This window comes from Schistocerca nitens, chromosome 5, assembly GCF_023898315.1.
Source record: "Schistocerca nitens isolate TAMUIC-IGC-003100 chromosome 5, iqSchNite1.1, whole genome shotgun sequence".
NCBI classification, from domain to species: Eukaryota; Metazoa; Arthropoda; class Insecta; order Orthoptera; family Acrididae; genus Schistocerca; species Schistocerca nitens.
The window spans coordinates 546,074,779-546,096,100 of NC_064618.1; the positions used below are offsets into that span (position 1 = coordinate 546,074,779).

General features: G+C 47.0%; 1 protein-coding gene and 1 non-coding gene across 2 annotated transcripts in view; one reads left to right on the forward strand and one right to left on the reverse strand.

Annotated features, from left to right (window-relative positions):
* Positions 1-21,322, forward strand: part of LOC126259300 (ER degradation-enhancing alpha-mannosidase-like protein 3) — a 268,347-nt gene that overhangs the window by 92,046 nt on the left and 154,979 nt on the right. The gene's annotated exons all lie outside the window — the stretch shown is intronic.
* Trnat-agu (transfer RNA threonine (anticodon AGU)) lies at positions 8,919-8,992 on the reverse strand. Its single transcript has one exon. It is a non-coding gene; the product is annotated as a tRNA-Thr (tRNA).

Sequence of the window (21,322 nt, forward strand, 5' to 3'; positions counted from 1 at the left end):
CTAGCAATCACAGTTTAGTCAATAGTCAGCCACCTTTAGTGAATTAGCAGTCTAGTTAAAAGTTGATTAACTCTCTTCAGTAAATTGATTCCTTAGAATGAATAGGATGTGTGACTGCTGTGTACGGACGCAGGAGGAGCTGGCCACTGTTCGCGAACAGCCGAACGTGTTGATGGCCGCGGTCAGCCGTCTTCAGGCTGCTGCCTCGGAGTGTAGCGGCAGTGGGGAGTCTGGTGCATCGCAAGGTACATCCCAGGTGTTACATGCTTCACCCACTGTCCCTGCTGTCTAGACATCTTCGCGGGTACCGGGCGCGGTTGGGCCACCCTCTCCCCAAGGGGAGTGGCGGGTTCAGCGGCGTTCGCGGCACACAAGGCGGAGGGTAAATGTGGAGGCTGGCCGTGTGGCTTCGCCCGCTCTGCCTGTGAGTGGACATGTGGCTGCTCCTTTAGCAAGGTCCGAGCAGGCACAAGGGGGGAGGGGTTTATTAGTTATTGAGAGCTCCAACGTTAGGCGGGTGATGGAGCCCCTTAGGGAAATAGCGAAAAGGTCGGGGAAGAAGGCCAGTGTTCACTCTGTCTGCTTACCGGGGGGTCTCATCCGAGATGTGGAGGAGGCCCTACCGGTGGCGATAGAGAGCACTGGATGCACCCGACTGCAAATTGTTGCTCATGTCGGCACCAATGACTCCTGTCGTCTGGGTTCAGAGGTCATCCTCAGTTCGTACAAGCGGTTGGCGGAATTGGTGAAGGCGGAAAGCCTCGCTCGCAGGGTGGAATCAGAGCTAACTATTTGTAGTATCGTTCCCAGAACCGATCGCGGTCCTCTGGTTTGGAGCCGAGTGGAAGGCTTAAACCAGAGGCTCAGACGATTTTGCGGAGATCTGGGGTGCAAATTTCTCAACCTCCGCTATCGGGTGGAGAAATGTAGGGTCCCCCTGAATAGGTCAGCGTGCACTACGCGCCGGAATCGGCTACAAGGGTAGCGGAGTACGTGTGGAGTGCACATGGGGGTTTTTTAGGTTAGAGAATTCCCTCCCTAGGCCCGACAAGACGCCTCCTGAGACGCGGCAAGGTAGGAGTAGGCAAAATGCAACAGGGAATAACAATATTAATGTGCTAATAGTAAACTGCAGGAGCGTGTATAGAAAGGTCCCAGAACTGCTCTCATTAATAAACGGTCACAACGCCCATATAGTACTATGGACAGAAAGTTGGCTGAAACCAGACGTAAACAGTAATGAAATCCTAAACTCAGATTCGAATGTATACCGCAGAGACAGGCTGGACAGTGAAGGGGGAGGTGTGTTTATAGCGATAAGAAGTGCAATAGTATCGAAGGAAATTGACGGAGATCCGAAATGTGAAATGATTTGGGTGAAGGTCACGGTTAAAGCAGGCCCAGACATGGTAATTGGATGTCTTTATAGGCCCCCTGGCTCAGCAGCTGTTGTGGCTGAGCACCTGAAGGATAATTTGGAAAATATTTCGAGTAGATTTCCCCACCATGTTATAGTTCTGGGTGCAGATTTTAATTTGCCGGATATAGACTGGGAGACTCAAACGTTCATAACGGGTGGCAGGGACAAAGAATCCAGTGAAATTTTTTTAAGTGCTTTATCTGAAAACTACCTTGAGCAGTTAAACAGAGAACCGACTCGTGGCGATAACATATTAGACCTTCTGGTGACAAACAGACCCGAACTACACTCCTGGAAATGGAAAAAAGAACACATTGACACCGGTGTGCCAGACCCACCATACTTGCTCCGGACACTGCGAGAGGGCTGTACAAGCAATGATCACACGCACGGCACAGCGGACACACCAGGAACCGCGGTGTTGGCCGTCGAATGGCGCTAGCTGCGCAGCATTTGTTCACCGCCGCCGTCAGTGTCAGCCAGTTTGCCGTGGCATACGGAGCTCCATCGCAGTCTTTAACACTGGTAGCATGCCGCGACAGCGTGGACGTGAACCGTATGTGCCGCTGACGGACTTTGAGCGAGGGCGTATAGTGGGCATGCGGGAGGCCGGGTGGACGTACCGCCGAATTGCTCAACACGTGGGGCGTGAGGTCTCCACAGTACATCGATGTTGTCGCCAGTGGTCGGCGGAAGGCGCACGTGCCCGTCGACCTGGGACCGGACCGCAGCGACGCACGGATGCACGCCAAGACCGTAGGATCCTACGCAGTGCCGTAGGGGACCGCACCGCCACTTCCCAGCAAATTACGGACACTGTTGCTCCTGGGGTATCGGCGAGGACCATTCGCAACCGTCTCCATGAAGCTGGGCTACGGTCCCGCACACCGTTAGGCCGTCTTCCGTTCACGCCCCAACATCGTGCAGCCCGCCTCCAGTGGTGTCGCGACAGGCGTGAATGGAGGGACGAATGGAGACGTGTCGTCTTCAGCGATGAGAGTCGCTTCTGCCTTGGTGCCAATGATGGTCGTATGCGTGTTTGGCGCCGTGAAGGTGAGCGCCACAATCAGGACTGCATACGACCGAGGCACACAGGGCCAACACCCGGCATCATGGTGTGGGGAGCGATCTCCTACACTGGCCGTACACCACTGGTGATCGTCTAGGGGACACTGAATAGTGCACGGTACATCCAAACCGTCATCGAACCCATCGTTCTACCATTCCTAGACCGGCAAGGGAACTTGCTGTTCCAACAGGACAATGCACGTCCGCATGTATCCCGTGCCACCCAACGTGCTCTAGAAGGTGTAAGTCAACTACCCAGGCCAGCAAGATCTCCGGATCTGTCCCCCATTGAGCATGTTTGGGACTGGATGAAGCGTCGTCTCACGCGGTCTGCACGCCCAGCACGAACGATTGTCCAACTGAGGCGCCAGGTGGAAATGGCATGGCAAGCCGTTCCACAGGACTACATCCAGCATCTCTACGATCGTCTCTATGGGAGAATAGCAGCCTGCATTGCTGCGAAAGGTGGATATACACTGTACTAGTGCCGACATTGTGCATGCTCTGTTGCCTGTGTCTATGTGCCTGTGGTTCTGTCAGTGTGATCATGTGATGTATCTGACCCTAGGAATGTGTCAATAAAGTTTCCCCTTCCTGGGACAATGAATTCACGGTGTTCTTATTTCAATTTCCAGGAGTGTATTTGAAACAGTTAACGCAGAACAGGGAATCAGCGATCATAAAGCGGTTACGGCATCGATGATTTCAGCCGTAAATAGAAATATTGAAAAAGGTGGGAAGATTTTTCTGTTTAGCAAAAGTGACAAAAAGCAGATTACAGAGTACCTGACGGCTCAACACAAAAGTTTTGTTTCAAGTACAGATAGTGTTGAGGATCAGTGGACAAAGTTCGAAACCATCGTACAATATGCGTTAGATGAGTATGTGCCAAGCAAGATCGTAAGAGATGGAAATGAGCCACCGTGGTACAACAACTGAGTTAGAAAACTGCTGCGGAAGCAAAGGGAACTTCACAGGAAACATAAACATAGCCAAAGCCTTGCAGACAAACAAAAATTACACGAAGCGAAATGTAGTGTGAGGAGGGCTATGCGAGAGGCGTTCAATGAATTCGAAAGTAAAGTTCTATGTACTGACTTGGCAGAAAATCCTAAGAAGTTCTGGTCTTATGTCAAAGCGGTAGGTGGCTCAAAACAAAATGTCCAGACACTCTGTGACCAAAATGGTACTGAAACAGAGGATGACAGACTAAAGGCCGAAATACTAAATGTCGTTTTCCAAAGCTGTTTCACAGAGGAAGACTGCACTGTAGTTTCTTCTCTAGATTGTCGCACAGATGACAAAATGGTAGATATCGAAATAGACGACAGAGGGATAGAGAAACAATTAAAATCGCTCAAAAGAGGAAAAGCCGCTGGACCTGATGGGATACCAGTTCTATTTTACACAGAGTACGTGAAGGAACTTGCCCCCCTTCTTGCAGCGGTGTACCGTAGGTCTCTAGAAGAACGTAGCGTTCCAAAGGATTGGAAAAGGGCACAGGTCATCCCCGTTTTCAAGAAGGGACGTCAAACAGATGTGCAGAACTATAGACCTATATCTCTAACGACCATCAGTTGTAGAATTTTGGAACACGTATTATGGTCGAGTATAATGACTTTCCTGGAGACTAGAAATCTACTGTTTAGGAATCAGCATGGGTTTCGAAAAGGATGGTCGTGTGAAACCCAGCTCGCGCTATTCGTCCACGAGACTCAGAGGGCCATAGACACGGGTTCACAGGTAGATGCCGTGTTTCTTGACTTCTGCAAGGCGTTCGATACAGTTCCCCACAGTCGTTTAATGAACAAAGTAAGAGCATATGGACTATCAGACCAATTGTGTGATTGGATTGAGGAGTTCCTAGATAACAGAACGCAGCATGTCATTCTCAATTGAGAGAAGTCTTCCGAAGTAAGAGTGATTTCAGGTGTGCCACAGGGGAGTGTAATGGGACCGTTGCTGTTCACAATATACATAAATGACCTGGTGGATGACATCGGAAGTTCACTGAGGCTTTTTGCGGATGATGCTGTGGTGTATCGAGAGGTTGTAACAATGGAAAATTGTACTGAAATGCAGGAGGATCTGCAGCGAATTGACGCATGGTGCAGGGAATGGCAACTGAATCTCAATGTAGACAAGTGTAATGTGCTGTGAATACATAGAAAGATAGATCCCTTATCGTTTAGCTACAAAATAGCAGGTCAGCAACTGGAAGCAGTTAATTCCATAAATTATCTGGGAGTACACATTAGGAGTGATTTAAAATGGAATGATCACATAAAGTTGATCGTCGGTATAGCAGATGCCAGACTGAGATTCATTGAAAGAATCCTAAGGAAATGCAATCCGAAAACAAAGGAAGTAGGTTACAGTACGCTTGTTCGCCCACTGCTTGAATACTGCTCAGCGGTGTAGGATCCGTACCAGATAGGGTTGATAGAAGAGATAGAGAAGATCCAACGGAGAGCAGCACGCTTCGTTACAGGATCATTTAGTAATCGCGAAAGCGTTATGGAAATGATAGATAAACTCCAGTGGAAGACTTTGCAGGAGAGACGCTCAGTAGCTCGGTACGGGCTTTTGTTAAAGTTTCGAGAACATACCTTCACCGAAGAGTCAAGCAGTATATTGCTCCCTCCTACGTATATCTCGCGAAGAGACCATGAGGATAAAATCAGAGAGATTAGAGCCCACACAGAAGCATACAGACAATCCTTCTTTCCACGAACAATATGAGACTGGAATAGAAGGGAGAACCGATAGAGGTACTCAGGGTACCCTCCGCCGCACACCGTCAGGTGGCTTGCGGAGTATGGATGTAGATGTAGATGTCTTGAAAGGAGGATATAAGATGAACATCAACAAAAGCAAAAAGAGGATAATGGAATGTAGTCAAATTAAATCGGGTGATGCTGAGGGAATTAGATTAGGAAATGAGACACATAAAGTAGTTTTGCTATTTAGGAAGTAAAATAACTGATGATGGTCGAAGTAGAGAGGATATAAAATGTAGACTGGCAATGGCAAGGAAAGCGTTTTTGAAGAAGAGAAATTTGTTAACATCAAGTATTGATTTAAGTGTCAGGAAGAAGTTTCTGAGAGTATTTTTATGGAGTGTAGCCATGTATGGAAATGAAATATGGACGATAAACAGTTTAGACAAGAAGAGAATAGAAGCTTTCGAAATGTGATGCTACAGAAGAATGCTGAAGATTAGATGGGTAGATCACATAACTAATGAGGAAGTATTGAATAGGATTGGGGAGAAGAGAAGTTTGTGGCACAACTTGACCAGAAGAAGGGACCGGTTGGTAGGACATGTTTTGAGGCATCAAGGGATCACAAATTTAGGATTGGAGGGCAGCGTGGAGGGTAAAAATCATAGAGGGAGACCAAGAGATGAATACACTAAGCAGATTCAGAAGGATGTAGGTTGCAGTAAGTACTGGGAGATGAAGAAGCTTGCACAGGATAGAGTAGCATGGAGAGCTGCATCAAACCAGTCTCAGAACTGAAGACCACAACAACAACAACATTCAAAATACCATCCATGCCAACACTGTCCTCCTCATTAATTATGTCATAATACTCATTTTGACTAGCCATTGTTATTTAAATATGTACTTTACACATGCAGTTTCTAATAAAAAAAAATAGGTCACTGCCCATAACTTTTTTCCTGTCCAGTGTTGCTCAAAAAATAGGCGCCACTGAAAATTCAAAATTCACTCACCATTCTTTACTGCTGGCAGTCGGGAGAGATTGTTGCAGGACACAATGTTCTTGTTGTCACCAGTCTCCATATGTAACATGACCAACTGGTGTGTTATATATAATAATGATGCTGCTTCTCTCCATTCCAAGGAACTAACAATATATTTTCTTTTACTGCCACTTTTTAGGAAGTGGACAATGACAAGTTTGATTGAGAACAGTTATTAGCGGACCACAAGCTGTGTACGGTGTATTACAGAAATCAGATGTTTTAAAATACACTCAGCTTTAGTAATGTCCCAGTTGCTGCAGTATGACATTAACTGTTTCACCCTGAAACTTCATTGCTATCAGAAAGTGGCATGAATAATGCTAGTGAGCACATTTGATGCATGTGCACCAACACACACACACACACACACACACACACACACAATTGGGTGAAATTTTCAAACTTGATCTACGTTCTGATGAGGATGTTATTATAACACATTAGAAATGGCAGATGTACAGCTTATTTCACTGTCATTATTTATCCAGAAAGAAAACTTGTGCAGCCCATACTGCAGATAATTTTCTTTGTTGTGTTATGTTTTGAAACACCACGCATACAAATTGCACTTCACAGGTAAGACATCACCAAGATGATTCTGGTTTTTTTTCCCCCTGGCTCTGGTATACATTGACATACACTTTGCAGTTTCTTGTTGGATACAATTTTTTGTTGCTAGGCGGTGTGCTCCCAGCAGAGTGCCTACCACATAGTCTGCTAAAGCCAAGTCCTGGACAACAAACAGTTTCTTTATGTTGTACGCTGTGCCACAAAAGACTCCCTTAACTCTACAAGAATCTTGCAGAGGGCACAGTTTTTCCTTTCATGGATATATCATGGACATATATCATGGATATATCATGGATATATCCTTTCTCCTTATAAGGCTTGAATGCTTTTGTGAAACCTGTCACAAACAAATGAAAGAATAATTTCTCCCACTATATGAACTGTTTTTTCTTGAAAGGATGGTATTCAATTATTAGGTCTGATTTATCCACTCCTACCTTGTAACAGTGTAACCCAAACTACATTTAGTTTTGTTTTAATTACTGCCTCATAAACCCCCCCCCCCCTCTTTCCGCCTTCCCCCTCTCATACTGCCCCCCTCCTCACACACACACACACACACACACACACATATATATATATATATATATATATATATATATATATATATATATATATATATATGTATATATATATATATATAGAGGGAAACATTCCACGTGGAAAAAATATATCTTGAAGAAATATATCTAAAAAGAAAGATGATGAGACTTACCAAACAAAAGCGCTGGCAGGTCGATAGACACACAAACAAACACAAATATACACACAAAATTCAAGCTTTCGCAACAAACTGTTGCCTCATCAGGAAAGAGGGAAGGAGAGGGAAAGACGAAAGGATGTGGGTTTTAGGGAGATGGTAAGGAGTCATTCCAATCCCGGGAGCGGAAAGACTTACCTTAGGGGGAAAAAGGACAGGTATACACTCGCGCACACACACACATATCCATCCACACATACAGACACAAGCAGACATATATATATATATATATATATATATATATATATATATATATATATATATATATATATGTCTGCTTGTGTCTGTATGTGTGGATGGATATGTGTGTGTGTGCGCGAGTGTATACCTGTCCTTTTTTCCCCCTAAGGTAAGTCTTTCCGCTCCCGGGATTGGAATGACTCCTTACCATCTCCCTAAAACCCACATCCTTTCGTCTTTCCCTCTCCTTCCCTCTTTCCTGATGAGGCAACAGTTTGTTGCGAGCTTGAATTTTGTGTGTATGTTTGTGTTTGTTTGTTTGTGTGTCTGTCGACCTGCCAGCACTTTCATTTGGTAAGTCACATCATCTTTGATTTTAGATTAATTTTCCCACGTGGAATGTTTCCCTCTATTATACACACACACAGTTACCTCTGCTGTTAACATGAGAACTTTTTTTAGTTTTTCAGTTCACCACATAAGTGCTTGATGCCTTTTTCTTGCATTCTGATAAATAATTAAACACAGCAGATAATCTGTAATAATGATCCACGCATATGGTACAACCTTTGTGAAAATAATTTTTTAGAAGTCTGTGCGTAAGTGCCATAATATTTGGCTCTTGTGACCCTTTCCCTGCTTATACCTCTGTGCTAGTACATGAAGCCTGAGAAACGACAAACAATTTTATTCCATACTTACCTGGATTCTCTTTCGCGTACACACAAAATTAAATTCTTCCCAGAAAACCATGCATAACTTCATTAACTGTGAAATATACATAGGGATCAAATGGAAACTTCAAATGCTCAAAAAACTGATAAATTTTGAAAAGAGGGTCATGGTTATGTTGGGTATGAGAAGTGTATTATTCATTATCATACAGTTGAACTGTTTTGAACCTATCAAAACCGGAAAGGTATTATTAAAATTGATACTTTTGACCAATACTCACAGATTTTTATTTATTTATTTTCTTCTGCCTGAATGTATAGTATGTGTCCTTTTGGATGCGTGAAGTCCACACATGTGTGATATATATCACGTAAATTGAAAGTGAGTGGGGCAGAAGAAGAGGAAAGGGAAGGAACTAATGATATCAACTGTATCTCAGCTTTATGCAGAATCATATGTGATGAGTGAAAATTTGTGCCAAACTGGGACTTGAACCCAGGATTTCCTGCTTACTAGGCAGTTGCATTAACCACTGTGCCACATGGACATAGTGTTTGTCACAAATGCACAGAGTATCTCAGCATGCTCCACTGCAGACTAGAATTCCCATCCCATCCCCAGTCCCGGCCCATATCCTCCAGGCTTGCTTATTTTAGATTACCACTTACAGCTGTAAACTACTACTGTGAAAAATGAGTACACATCCTCTATTTTCGTCATAGCCCACTTTTCTCTAACATTCTTTGCTTTGTTCTTTGTTTATTTGTGGCATAAAATAATTATTAGCCTCAGTTTTTATTATTCCGACTTGCAAGAAACATTGAGAACTAACCATTGATGTTAGAGAGCTGGCTTCCCCTTTGTAATTTCTTGATAAAAGATACAGTGCTAAAACATTATAAGCTGGACGGCATTAAAGTCTTTTATCTGCTGTCTGCATTTGATAATAGTAGTTAAGTTGACTTGTCTAAAGAACTTGCATTCTAATATTTCTAGTGTAAAATCAAATTTTAGTATATATTATTGCTACAATTTGTTTCACAAATTACCGTCAGAATTTGCCATATCAAAGATGTGGCAGTGCACGAACAGTGGACTATCAAATATACAAGTAGTTGTTAAAAACCAGCTTATGAGATAATACAGGTAGTCAAACTGCTGTTGAGAACTACAGATAGTTCATATTCCCGTATCTAAGTAGTGGCCCAATGTACGTCTGCATTTAAGATACAGTAGAGCGTCGATTATCCGAATGTCGGTCAACCGAACGACCGCTTAACCGAACTGTGTACTCGCTTGCACCTGTTTCTCTCCCACCCTACCATCCATCATCCCCCTCACTACCAAACCAAGTTTACCACAGTAGTCGCCGCACTGGGCCACCACTGGCGGAACGTTGCTTCTAATGGGGCCTTCACAAGGAGCTGCTGACCGGCCAAGCCGCCAGTCGCTGTGTTTCAACAATCAGCACACTTCTGTCGGCTTGGCACTGGCAGTAGAAGTAGCGGCAGTACCAAAGCTGTTCACAGCAATAGCTGCGCCAGCTGGGGAGTGCCGCTCCATGCTGTTTGAAGGATTGTGCGCTCCCAAGAAGAGCTTCTCACGGTGCAAACAGTCACCTTCTGTTCTCTGTTACGACCACTTGTGTGCTGCTGCATGAAGAAGTAAACGTGTTGGCCTTTCTATGAGGGACAAGTACGAGATTATTAAAAGGTTAGAAGAAGGTGAATCTGCAACCACTTTATCCAATGAGTACAAGGTGGGGAAGTTGACAATTCCGGAAATAAAAAAACAAAAGACGAGCATAGCAAGTTTTATAGCTTTGCTTAATTGTACTGATGGATCAACAAGCCGTAAAATGATGAAGCTCACCACTAACACAGATCTAGATGATGCTGTTTACAAGTGGTTTACACAAATGAGATCGGAAGGAGAACCTATCTCAGGTTCCATTCTGTGTGAGAAGGCAATGCAGTTCAACGAAATACTTGGAGGGCCTTTGAACTTTAAAGCGAGCACGGGCTGGTTAAAACGCTTCAAGTCAATACACGGCATTCGTGAGCTTACAATACAGGGAGAAAAACTGTCGGCTGATTCATCAGCAGCTGATTCTTTCAAAGTCAAACTAAGGGACGTATTAAGGGAAGAAGATTATGCTCTGGAAAACGTTTACAGTGGTGGTGAAACTTGACTTAACTGGAAAGCTTTACCGAGAAAAACTCTTGTTTCATGTCATGAATTAGCAGCACCTGGTCCTAAAACAAGCAAGGACCGTATTACAGCTTTGGCTTGTGCTAATGCTACTGGAATTTCTCTGTGCCCAATATCCAGCATGGTAGCCAGCCTGTTGTGGTGGGGCCATTGTGTACCCATTTGGTGACTATGTTCATCATTGGTAAAAGTAAAAAACCGCGTTGTTTCAAGCACGTTAGTATGTCAGCCTTGCCTGTTGTGTACACCTCACAAGAGTGCCTGGATGGATAGTACGATTTTTATGAAGTGGTTTCTGGATGTTTTCGTACCCTCTGTAAAAGCTCATCAGCTAAAGAATGGAAAGAGGGAGAAAACACTACTACTCCTTGACAATGCACCAACTCATCCGTCATGTGATATTTTGAACGAAAAAGACGGGTTCATAAAGGTAATATTTCTTCCACCTAACGTAACCTCCTTATTACAGCCCGTGGATCAAGGCGTTATTGAAACTTTCAAACGATATTACAGGAAAGAATTGTTGCGTAAGTTATTGTTAGAAAGAGAAGAGGATGGAGATGAAAGTCTCTTAAGAAATCATAAGAATATTGACTTGAAAGACGCGTCCTACATGATCAGCGCAGCATGGAATAGTGTAAAGGAAGAGAATTTGAAGAAAGCCTGGAATAAAATTTTGGACGCAAATGAAAATTCACAAGGTATGATTGAAAATGACGAACAGAATGATATGTCCGAAATTCTCAGTATGCTAAAATAAATAGATTGCCACGAATGTTATGAAGAAGACATTCATGTATGGATGAATATCGATGATGCAGATCCAGGATACCAAATCATGCAGGACAGCGAGTTTGTAAACGTCGTCACTGATAAAGATGACGCCACCAGCATTTCATCAATCAGTGCTCCAGAAAGTGAAGATGAAAGTATACCAACAGCTTCTAAGGCATCACTTGTTTAGATACTGCCTTGCGATGGTTTGAAGCCCAAGATGAAAGTGACCAGTTTCAGATATCTGTAATGAAAAAAGTGACTTAGCTGCTCGTAAGTGTGTAGGCTTGCTTAGACAGACCAAAATAAAGGATTTTTTTAAACGTTAATTTTGTATACTGTGTGTATTGTTCATGCAAAATGCGTATGTAATATGTACAGGGCTATTACAAATGATTGAAGCGATTTCATAAATTCACTGTAGCTCCATTCATTGACATATGGTCACGACACACTACAGATACGTAGAAAAACTCATAAAGTTTTGTTCGGCTCAAGCCGCACTTCAGGTTTCTGCCGCCAGAGCGCTCGAGAGCGCAGTGAGACAAAATGGCGACAGGAGCCGAGAAAGCATATGTCGTGCTTGAAATGCACTCAAATCAGTCAGTCATAACAGTGCAACGACACTTCAGAACGAAGTTCAACAAAGATCCACCAACTGCTAACTCCATTCGGCGATGGTATGCGCAGTTTAAAGCTTCTGGATGCCTCTGAATTTTCGGCGCGGTTGCAACAGCTCATGGAAGAGGATGCGTTCAGTGCGAAACTTGTTTTCAGTGATGAAGCAACATTTTTTCTTAATGGTGAAGTGAACAGACACAATGTGCGAATCTGGGCGGTAGAGAATCCTCACGCATTCGTGCAGCAAATTCGCAATTCACCAAAAGTTAACGTGTTTTGTGCAATCTCACGGTTTAAAGTTTACGGCCCCTTTTTCTTCTGCGAAAAAAACGTTACAGGACACGTGTATCTGGACATGCTGGAAAATTGGCTCATGCCACAACTGGAGACCGACAGCGCCGACTTCATCTTTCAACAGGATGGTGCTCCACCGCACTTCCATCATGATGCTCGGCATTTCTTAAACAGGAGATTGGAAAACCGATGGATCGGTCGTGGTGGAGAGCGTGATCAGCAATTCATGTCATGGCCTCCACGCTCTCCCGACTTAACCCCATGCGATTTCTTTCTGTGGGGTTATGTGAAAGATTCAGTGTTTAAACCTCCTCTACCAAGAAACGTGCCAGAACTGCAAGCTCACATCAACGATGCTTTCGAACTCATTGACGGGGACATGCTGCGCCGAGTGTGGGAGGAACTTGATTATCGGCTTGATGTCTGCCGAATCACTAAAGGGGCACATATCGAACGTTTGTGAATGCCTAAAAAAACTTTTTGAGTTTTTGTATGTGTGTGCAAAGCATTGTGAAAATATCTCAAATAATAAAGTGATTGTAGACCTGTGAAATTGCTTCAATCATTTGTAATAATCCTGTATATATTTTTGTTTAATAAACTGTGCCATATACTATATATTCCTACTGAAGTTGCCTTTGTATGTTACTTTGTAATACTAAAAGAGATGCCTGTTTTTATGAATAAATTTACTGTACAGTACTTCTTTTTGGCAAATAAACATGTACAGTTCGATTATCCGAACAAACCAGTTTTCCAAACACCCATGTCCCCCAATTATTTCGGATAATCGACGCTATACTGTAGTTCGTAACAAAGTGAATAAGTAGTGTTGACTATGAATTTTTACACACAGCATCAACCGGTGTCGAGCACTATCCTCTTGACTAACTGTTGTCACCCCCGTCCTGCGCAAGCATCATTCGTTTTGTGTTGATGTCTCACTGACTTTTTGCAGTCATTTCATTATTCAGTGCATCGGCCCTATGCTAGTGGTAGAAAAAACAGCTGAAGTTCGAGGAAAATTATCTATTATTGGAGAAACAGACATTCAGCATTGTTGTATTGGCTAGACACTTCAGAAGGACACAGTCATCTTCATACAGTGGCAGAAAATTCCATCCTTATTTGATGCTTTCATTACACTGCATTGTAGCATAACATGTTTCACTCTCTGATGAAATAGCAAACTGAAACACAAAATCTGAACCCCCTGTGGATCCGGGGTTAGAACAGGCACGAGGTATTCCTGCCTATTGTCAGAAGTGACTAAAAGGAGTCTCACACTTCTCAGGCTTATGAGTTCATGTCCCATTCTATGGTTTGACCTGCCACTTTCAAAATTCTACAGAAGTGCGGGCCATGTGGAGAAGGATGCCTTACGTGGTGCACAAGTTATCCATAGTGCCCTTAGATTCGATCTCTTGAAACTCTTGCCATGGTTTTGCATCTCCACCTGCAATTCAACTATATGGGCGAGGACACTTTCCGGGGTATGTCATCTTCTTCCGTTGTCTCCTGTCCTCTTTCACCTCCATGACAATATTGGATTTCTCTGTGCCCAATATCCAGCATGGTAGCCAGTCTGTTGTAGTGGGGCCATTGTGTACCCATTTGGTGGTAGCCCCCTGACAACACAGGGATCGCACTGCTGATGCCTGTGCTGCAAACTCCACAAGTATGCCAAGGAGTAGATGCCTGTCTTCCTGGGCATAAAGACTCCCGGCAACAGCCATCATGCCAGGTGGCCTTTGCTGTGGCTGGGTGGCCCCTGATCAGAGTGGGTGGCATCAGGGTGGATGGCCCACAATGAATCAGACTAAGTCATCTCTTGCTTGTGACCGTACGGCGCCAGCAGTCTCTAAGAAGGACAAGATCAAATACAGTGCCGACAGGTATGACCCTAAATAGTTTCCCTCCCTTGCATCACCATGGGAGGAACGTAGGGCTACAGAACGGAGAGAGCTATATTCGCCTCAGTTTTTAGTCTGTAGCAGAACTGATGGGGACTCCTTTCTACCTATGAAGCCTCAGTTTTTTGTTGAACACCTTGAGGATAAGTTGGAGAAGTGACAGAGCTGTCCAAGATGCAGAATGGTGCAGTCTTGATTCAGACAGCATCCCCAGCCCAAACCCAAGCATTACTCGCCTGTGACAAACTGGGTGATATTCCTGTTTGTCACTCCCCTTAAAAGCCTCAACATGGTCCAGGGGATCATTTTCCATCGCGATCTCCTCCAGCAGTCTGACGACGAGCTCCACGCCAATTTAGAATGGTGAGGTGTTCATTTCATCCAGAGCATTTACAGGGGACCAAAAGACAACAGGGTTGCTACCGGTGCCTTCATCTTGGCCTTTGAGGCTGAGTCATTGCCTGAAAAGGTCAAGGTGATGGTTTACCACTGTGACGTTAAACCATATGTCCCTCCCCCTATGCAGTGCTTCAAGTGCTGGAAGTTCAGGCACGTCTTCCAGTTGCACTTCCAGTGCCACATGTCGAGACTGTGGACGTCCACTGCACACAAATTCTCCATGTGTGCCTCCTCCCATTTGCATAAACTTTGGAGAGCACCACTCCCCCTGCTCACCAGACTGCCCAGTACTCCAAAAGGACCGGAAAATCATGGATTACAAGATCCTGGACCAGTTGACCTACAGAGGCTAAATGTAAATTTGAAAGATTACACCCCATTCAGTTGACATTGTCATACGCTGCAGCTATGCCACCATCGCTGTTCCAAGTGCCAGTGGTTCCTCACACTGTGCCTCCAGGCCACCAAAATACATCCGCCCCCTTGGTGGTACTGGGCAAATCTTCCTCTGTTGGTCCCAAAGCACCTACTGTGGGAACAAGGGCCCCCCCCCTCCCGCCCCCCACACCCAAACGCACTTGACATCGGTCCCCTCCTCCCTGCCAGAGAAGCCACAGCTTCCTCCGTCTCTTCTCGTGCCGAAGGTGTCTCTTGGGTCCCTTTCTCCCAAGGTCTCCACTAATGCCGTGGCAGACACTCGCCAGTTGCTCAAGGAGCCTAAAGCTTCCAAACTAAAAGCTTCACTGTCTTCCTACGTGCCTGAAGCTGATGCTTCAGACAAATCTTCCCAGTCTTCCTCCGTGCCTGAAGCTGCTTCGGAGGAATCTTGTCAGAGAGCCCCTAAAGAGAAATGAGAGAGCAAGCAAACTAAGAAGTAGTCTGCTAAGAAACAGGAGTCTTGGTGGCCCCAACACCACCACTCCCTACCAATTCTGCGGACCTGGATCTTGCTGATGCCTTATCCACCAAAGAAATGGCTACTAATACTCAATTGGTGGCAGTAGGTGACACTGAGGCATAACCTACCTCCTTGCATGCTTCATGCCTTCCCAGCCTCACGATGGCATCATCCTCCACTGGAATTGCGGCGGTTTTTTCCACCACCTGGCTGAGCTACGGCAACTCTTAAGCTGAACTGCTTTTTTCATTGCCCTACAGGAAACCTGATTTCCGGCAGTGCGGACCCCTGCCCTCTGCGGCTATAGGGAATATTACAGGAACCACAGTGACTATAACAGAGTGTCAGGTGGAGTTTGTGTCTTTGTCCTGAACTGAGTATGCAGTGAACCTGTGCCCATTCAAACTCGTCTTGAAGCTGTGGCTGTCACAAAGAGGACAACGCAGGAAATAACTGTCTGCAATGTATATCTTCCTCCCGATGGTGCAGTACCCCTGAATGCATTGGCTGCACTGATTCATCAACTCCCTAAACCTTTCTCACTTTTGGGAGATTTTAACTCTCATAACCCCCTTGTGGGGTGGCACCATGCTTACTGGCCGAAGCAGAGATGTCGAAAATTTTCAGTCACAACTCGACCTCTGCCTCTTAAATACAAGTGCCCCCATCTTCCTGTCACTGCCCTGGCGTCAGGCCCATGGACATCTGCCCAGATGGGCTTTAAGTAAGGCATACTGGGACACTTTCACCTCTGCTGTCACTGTTGAATCTCCCCCCCCCCCCCCCCCCCCCACACACACACACACGGTAACACTGATGTAGTGGTTGAGCAGGTAATTACAACGATCATTTCTGCGGTGGTGATCCCTTGCTCTTTAGGGTGCCCCCGGCGAAAGACAGTCCCTCGGTGGTCGCCAGAAGTCATTGAGGCAATTAAGGAGTGTTGGCGAGCTCTACAGCGGCATAAGGGGCACCCTTCCCTGGAGCACCTCATAGCCTTTAAAAATGGCTCCGTGCCCATGTTTGCCAGCTTATCAAAAGACAGAAACAGGAGTGTTGGATGAGATACGTCTCGACCATTGGGTGCTATATGTCACCTTCTCAAGTCTGGTCAAAGATCAAATGAGTTCTTGGGTACCAGACCTCAACAGGTGTTCCCGGTGTTAACATAATGGTGTGTTAACTACTTACGCAAACACAATTGCTGAGCACTTTGCTGAGCACTGTGCTCACTCCTCTGCGTTGGAGAATTAGCATCCAAGCCTTTCACACTCTCAAACGGCGGATGGAAGGGAAATCCTCTCGTTCACTACACACCACAGTGAACCCTATAACGACCCATTTACAGAGTGGCAATTCCTCACTGCCCTTGCACATTTCCCAGCCACAGCTCCTGGGCCAGATCGGATCCACAGCCAGATGATTAAACATCTCTCGCCTAACTACAAGCGACATCACCTTTTTATCTTCAACCTGATGTGGTGCGATGGCATCTTCCCATCGCACTAGCGAGAGAGCACCATCATACCAGTGCTCAAACCCATCAAAAACCCACTTGATGTGGATAGGTATCGGCCTATCAGCCTCACCAATGTTCTTTGCAAGCTGCTGGAACGAATGGTGTGTCAGCAGTTGGGTTGGGTCCTGGAGTGACATGGCCTACTGGCTCTGTGCCAGGGCGGTTTCCGCCCTGAGTCGCTCGACTACTGATAATCTTGTGTCTCTCGAGTCTGCCATCCAAAAGCCTTTTCCAGACGCCAACACCTTGTTGCTGTCTTCTTTGATTTACGAAAAGCACATGACATGACCTGGCAACATGATATCCTTGCCTCATTATAAGAGTGGTATCTCCAAGGCCCACTCCAGATTTTTATCCAGAATTTCCTTTCACTTCATACTTTCCGTGTCCAAGTAAGTGCCTCCCATCGTTACCCCCTATATCCAGGAGTATGGGGTCCCATAGGGCTCTGTATTGAGTGTATCTCTACTTTTAGTGGTCATTAATGGTCTAGCAGCTGCTGTAGGGCTACCCGTCTCACTCTCTCTATATGCAGACAACTTCTGCATTTCGTACTGCTCCACCAGTACTGGTGTTGCTGAGCCGCGCCTACAGGAAGCCATCCACAAGGCGAAGTAATGTGCTCTAGTCATTCATTCACTTGATATCTTCACCTTTGTCAGCTTAAGAAGAAGTGTTGGCAGCACCTCAATGCCCTCCACTGCCTGAGCAACACCAACTGGGGTGCAGATTGCTCTACGCTGCTGCAGCTCTACAGAGCCCTTGTTCAATCCTGCCTTGACTATGGTTAAGGATTTGGCGGTGCCCTCAGCGTTGCATTTACTCGACCCAGTGCACCACTGTGGTGTTCGACTAATGATGGGGGCTTTTAGGACGAGTCCGGTGACGAGCGTCCTGGCGGAGGCTGGAGTTCCTCCATTGCAGGTCAGGCGTGTGCAACTGCTCGCCAGTTACATTGCACATGTTCATAGTTCTCCTGTGCATCCGAATTACTGTTTCCTTTTCCCACCCATGGCAGTTCATCTCCCGCATCGGCGGCCCAGATCAGGGCTTACAATTGCAGTTTGCGTCCGATCCTTTCTATCTGAACTGGAGTCCTTGCCTTTACCACTTATACTAGAGGTTCATTCACATACACCTCCATGGTGTACACCTAGGCTGCGGTTTTCCTGAACTTTCACATGTCCAAAGGACTCAGTTCACCCCACGGTTCTCTGCTGTCACTTCCTCTCAACTCTTTACATGTACCGAGGTCTTGAAAAGTGGTTTACACCAATGGCTCGTGGCTCATTGTTACGTTGGCTTTGCGTATGTCCATGGAGGACATATTGAATAGCATTACTTGCTCGATGGCTGCAGTGTTTTCACTGCAGAGCTGGTGGCTATATCTTGTGTTCTTGAGCACATCAGTTCATGTCCTGGGGAGTCGTTTCTTCTGTGTACTGACTCCTTGAGGAGCCTACAAGCTATTGACCTGTGTTACCCCCCGTCACCCTTTGGTAGCGACCATTGAGTCCATCTGTGCCCTGGAACAATCCAGTCGTTCAGTGGTGTTTGTGTATACCCCAGGACACGTCAGAATCCCAGGCAACAAACTTGCTGACCAAACAGGCGACACAGAAACCGCTTAAGTAGATCAACATTCTAATAACTGACCTGCAGTTGTTTTTACGCTGCCAGGTTTTTCGGCTTAGGGAAACGGTATGGCATAGCCTCATTATGCACAACAAACTGCATGTCATTAAGGAGACTACTCCATGCGGGCCTCTCACAGATACTCTGTGGTTCTCCACATTGGGCGCACCTGGGTGACCCATTGCTACCTCCTGCGCCATGAAGACCCGGCTCAGTGTCGATGCGGCGCAAGGTTGACATTGGCCCATATTCTGGTGCACTGTCCCCCCTTGACTGCCCTGCGACGAAATCTTCGGTTACTGGACTCGTTGCCACTAATTTTATCTGACAGTGCGTCATCGGCTGATTTAGTTTTACATTTTATTCATGAGGATAGGTTTTATCATTTGATCTACATTTAATTGCATGTCCTTTGTCCCTCTGTGTCCTCCACCCTAGTGCTTTTAGGGTGGAGGTTTTAATGTGTTGCAGAGTGGCTGGCTTCTCCTTTTTATTCTCATGGTGAGCCAGCCATGGTAATCTGCCTTGTCATTTTAATCTCTTCTACCTGTTTCTTGCATATCTGTGGTTTTCTTGTCCCCTTTTGTCCATTTAAGTGTTTGTTGCTGTTCTGTTGTTCTTGTGGTTTTTCCATTCTCTCCATTTTGTGTTGTCAGTCTCGTTTGTTTTATTCAGAACAAGGGACTGATGACCAAGCTGTTTGCTCCCTTCCCTCCTCTTTTAAACCAACCAACAAAATCTGAATCTGCATCTATTCTAATGATGGGAACAAGTATGGCACACATTGAATTTTGCGAGATCAGTTCCCTAGCTTTTATAGTGGAGGCTTTAATATGTTTCCGAGCAGCTGGCAAAAATGTTTCTTGATTAATTATGACCATGCCAACTGTCGCTGTCAAGCAATTTTACTTGGCCCGTGAGTGGAGGATGGCGGGAGTGGAAGCTTGCGACTGACTTATTGCACATTGGCTGCTGAGATGATCCCCACTACCTCCTCCTCCCAGAGTAGCTAGCGTGTAGCTTATAAAAGGAATGATCATGTAATGGATTAATGCATCATGGAAGTGTCAAGAAAGTTGATGGTGAGTTGCCAGAAGTATCAGGTAAGAAATAGTTTTTGCATGAAATAGTAACAATCATTATGCACGGCATCACACACAGATTAACACTGATTCAAAGCGGTTACTTACTGCTAAGGCACACAACACTCTTAGGCAGTTAAGGTGGGCATTAATATTCCAGTGTGACACGAAGTCAGTTGACTTCCTTCCATTACAACGGGGCCAAGACACAGTATGCGACCAATATTGTCAGGTTATTTTGTAAGAATTTTGTTTTCCTTTTCCTTTTATTGTGATTTAGATACAGAGTCATATATGATTGTCATCCTTTTCTCCACTCTCCCTCCCTCCCTCCCCTCCGCTCCCTCCCCCTCCCCGCCGCTCCCTCCCCTCCCCTCCCCTCTGCTCCCTCCACCTCCCCTCTGCTCCCTCCCCTCCCCCTCTGCTCCCTCCCCTCTGCTCCCTCCCCTCCCCTCTGCTCCCTCCCCCCTCTGCACCCTCCTCCCTCCCCCTCTGCTCCCTCCCCCCTCTGCTCCCATCCCCTCTGCTCCCCCCTCTGCTCCCTCCCCCCTCTGCTCCCTCCCCTCCCCTCTGCACCCTCCCCTCTGCTCCCTCCCCTCCCCTCAGCTCCCTCCCCTCCCCTCTGCACCCTCCCCTCTGCTCCCTCCCCTCCCCTCTGCTCCTCCCCGCCCCACTGCTCCTCCCCGCCCCACTGCTCCCTCCCCGCCCCACTGCCCCCTCCCCTCTGCTCCCTCCCCTCCCCTCTGCTCCCTCCCCTCCCCTCTGCTCCCTCCCCTCCCCTCTGCTCCCTCCCGCCCCTCTGCTCCCTCCCCGCCCCTCTGCTCCCTCCCCTCCCTCTGCTCCCTCCCCCGCCCCTCTGCTCTCCTCCCCGCCCCTCTGCTCCCTCCCCGCCCCTCTGCTCCCTCCCCGCCCCTCTGCTCCCTCCCCGCCCCTCTGCTCCTCCCCGCCCCCTCTGCTCCCTCCCCGCCCCTCTGCTCCCTCCCCGCCCCTCTGCTCCCTCCCCGCCCCTCTGCTCCTCCCCGCCCCTCTGCTCCCTCCCCGCCCCTCTGCTCCCTCCCCGCCCCTCTGCTCCCTCCCCGCCCCTCTGCCTCCCTCCCCGCCCCTCTGCTCCCTCCCCGCCCCTCTGCTCCCTCCCCGCCCCTCTGCTCCCTCCCCGCCCCTCTGCTCCCTCCCCCGCCCCTCTGCTCCCTCCCCGCCCCTCTGCTCCCTCCCCGCCCCTCTGCTCCCTCCCCGCCCCTCTGCTCCCTCCCCGCCCCTCTGCTCCCTCCCCGCCCCTCTGCTCCCTCCCCGCCCCTCTGCTCCCTCCCCGCCCCTCTGCTCCATCCCCGCCCCTCTGCTCCCTCCCCGCCCCTCTGCTCCCCATCCCCGCCCCTCTGCTCCATCCCCGCCCCTCTGCTCCATCCCCGCCCCTCTGCTCCATCCCCGCCCCTCTGCTCCATCCCCGCCCCTCTGCTCAATCCCCGCCCCTCTGCTCCATCCCCGCCCCTCAGCTCCATCCCCGCCCCTCTGCTCTATCCCCCGCCCCTCTGCT